Below are 2,730 nucleotides of genomic sequence, written 5' to 3'. Positions count from 1 at the left end.
GTGCTTAACCACTGCATCACCAGGGCTCCTTGTCATATCAAATTATGTCCAGTGACTTGGAACTGGTTCTTAAAATGGCCCTGACAGTTCCTAGCTTTTTTCTAAACCTCGTTAAAAGAAATATATCATCTCAACTAGGGGCCCATTATTTGTAAGAGATTGGGGTTTTTTTTTGTTTTGGTATTATCATGTCTAATAATGCAGTCCTGGTATGGCACTGTAGGATAAGCACTGGACTACAAGGTTGGTTTGAACCACAAGGTCAGCGGTTAGAACTCGCCAGCTGCTGTTTTGCAAACCTTAAGCAGGGTCACTGTGAGTTGGAACCTACTCGATGGTATTTAACAACAACAACGAGCCCAAGGACCCCTGGTAGCACTGTGGGCTAAGTATTGGACCACTGCCTGAAAGGTTAGAGGCGCAAACCCATCAGCTGCTTCATGGGAGAAAAATGAAACTGTCTGCTTCTGTGTAGATGAACAGTGTCAGAAGCCCGTCTGGGGCAGTTTTACCTGTCCAAAAGGGTCACTATGAGTCAAAATCGACTCTTGAGTTTGGTTTTTGGAGTAATGAGTTTATCATGTGGAATTCAAAGAAATTCGATCCAGCCCTCCTGTCTGAATTGCCTATCTTGTTTTTCACTATCTTTGGAAAGATTCTCTGAGGAGGACAGTTAGCCCAGGTTGGCTAATCAGGTTTGCTAGATTTCCCCAGGCTCTTGTTTGTTATGGAGAATGGTGACACTCTGCTGAAGACTCAGTATTGGGTTAAATCCATTGGTGTTAACTCATCCTGTTATTTCTGCTTTCCAGAGACTGCCACACAGAGTTAAGGTAGTAAGGAAGTTCAAGCCCCGTTGTCCCCATCCCTAGAGGTCCCCGGGAGCTTTCTGCGCTGGCTGGCTGTCTTTCACACTTGCTGTGTGGTGGGGGGAGAAGAGGAAATGTCATGGTGGCACGTCAGATCAGCGCTCTCCCTTATGCGACTGGAGTATGTTCTCTCATACCCTTCTTATTCCATTTCTCTCTTTCTTTCATTTCAATAGCTGCTCTGTACAACACCCCCACCACCTTCTACCCAGTCACACGTGTTAGCGAGCACACACACATGACCTCCCTGTTACCATCTCCTATCAATCTGCCCATCAGAAGATCTTTTACTAACATTCCCCATAGAATCCTTGTTTGGTCTTGGAACAATATGGTTTTCTTTCCCCCATCCAAGGCTGAAACCATTGCCTTTATACTCACTGTCCTGGTGTGATGCTGCAGGGTAAATAAGCACTGGACTACTAATCACAGAGGTGGAGGTTCAAACCCACCAGCCACTCCTTGGAAACCCTATACAGGGTCGCTATGAGTTGGAACTGACTCACCGGCACTCAACAACAGCCATCTGTTATCCCATTGTCTCCAGACAGGTCTGTTTCCAAGCCTCTGTAAGCTTTGCATTTTCTGAGTAATTCCCTGCAATCTAGTTCTTTTCTATGGCTAAAATGGCTGAGAGAGGAGTTCTTTTCTATGGCTAAAATGGCTGAGAGAAGAGTTCCCTGCAATCTGATTCTTTTCTATGGCTAAAATGGCTGAGAGAAGAGTCAAACTGACTTGGGAGTTCTGTGACATTTGTCATTTCATGTACGATCTCAGGAGGTTTGCTGCTGGCTTACCAGTGAAGCAATGATACAACATGTGCCCCATTTTCACCTAGAAACAACAAGGACTTCTCAAACAAGAATCTACCCAGGATGCAGCTGTTGGCATTTTGTTCCTCACTCATGTATTTTGGCAGGAATTAATCTTTGCTGTGACCCTATGCAAATTGGCTTTGACCTCTGTAAGTAAAGTCATTGTTATAGATCAATCTCAAGTGCTTTCCTTGTAGGGGAGTTTCTGTGCACAGACATCTGGTATACATTTTTATTTTATGACTGTGCCTTCTTATATACCACAAGTACAAGGCAGCAACGAATTTTTCTCTGGTCACTGCAATTATCGAAGGAGCATCACTTGAGAGGGCTCTACCTGCTGGCACAGCATAGAGACAGCATTGCCAGAAACAGGAATTCCTTAATAAGAGGGAGTTTTGGATGCCAGAAATGCTGAGATCCCCTGCTAAGGTCTTTTCACCCTTTTAAAATCCTTGAGGAAAAATTAGTTGGTTTTATAGCAATAAAACCAAATACTGTCTGATTAGAGGCCAGCCTTTTCCTTGCTTGAAAAGACAAAACAAAAGAACCAAAATTGTTACCTAATGTAACATGCTGTGTGAAATAATAGTTTAAATTTTACCTACTATTCAACAAACACTGAATATCAACTGTTTGTCTGGGCTCTGGGGTACAACACTTTCTAAGATACAATTCTTGTTCTCAAAGAGCTCATTCTAGCAGGGAAGACAGAAACATAAACAAAGAGATTCTAGAGTCATGTGATAATACAACACTGAAAATGTCTGTGAATTAATGCAGGTTCCACAGAAGAGGGAGGAATGAACTTTCAAAGGGTTCAGGAAGGATTTCTGGAGGAAAGTGGTGCCTACAGTTCCTAACGATGAAGAGGAGCAAGTCTGGCAAACCAAGGACAGAGAAAAAAAATCATTCCAGGCAAATGTATCACCATGAGCAAAGGCCCAGCCGATCTATATAGGGAAGGCCAAGAGTTGAAATGATTATAAGGAAATACTATGTTGTAGTTGTTAGGTGCCATCGAGTCGGTACCGACCCATAGTGAC

Source organism: Chrysochloris asiatica, unplaced genomic scaffold (genome assembly GCF_000296735.1).
Source record: "Chrysochloris asiatica unplaced genomic scaffold, ChrAsi1.0 scaffold00006, whole genome shotgun sequence".
In the NCBI taxonomy this organism is placed as follows: Eukaryota; Metazoa; Chordata; class Mammalia; order Afrosoricida; family Chrysochloridae; genus Chrysochloris; species Chrysochloris asiatica.
This window is presented reverse-complemented; position numbering follows the sequence as displayed.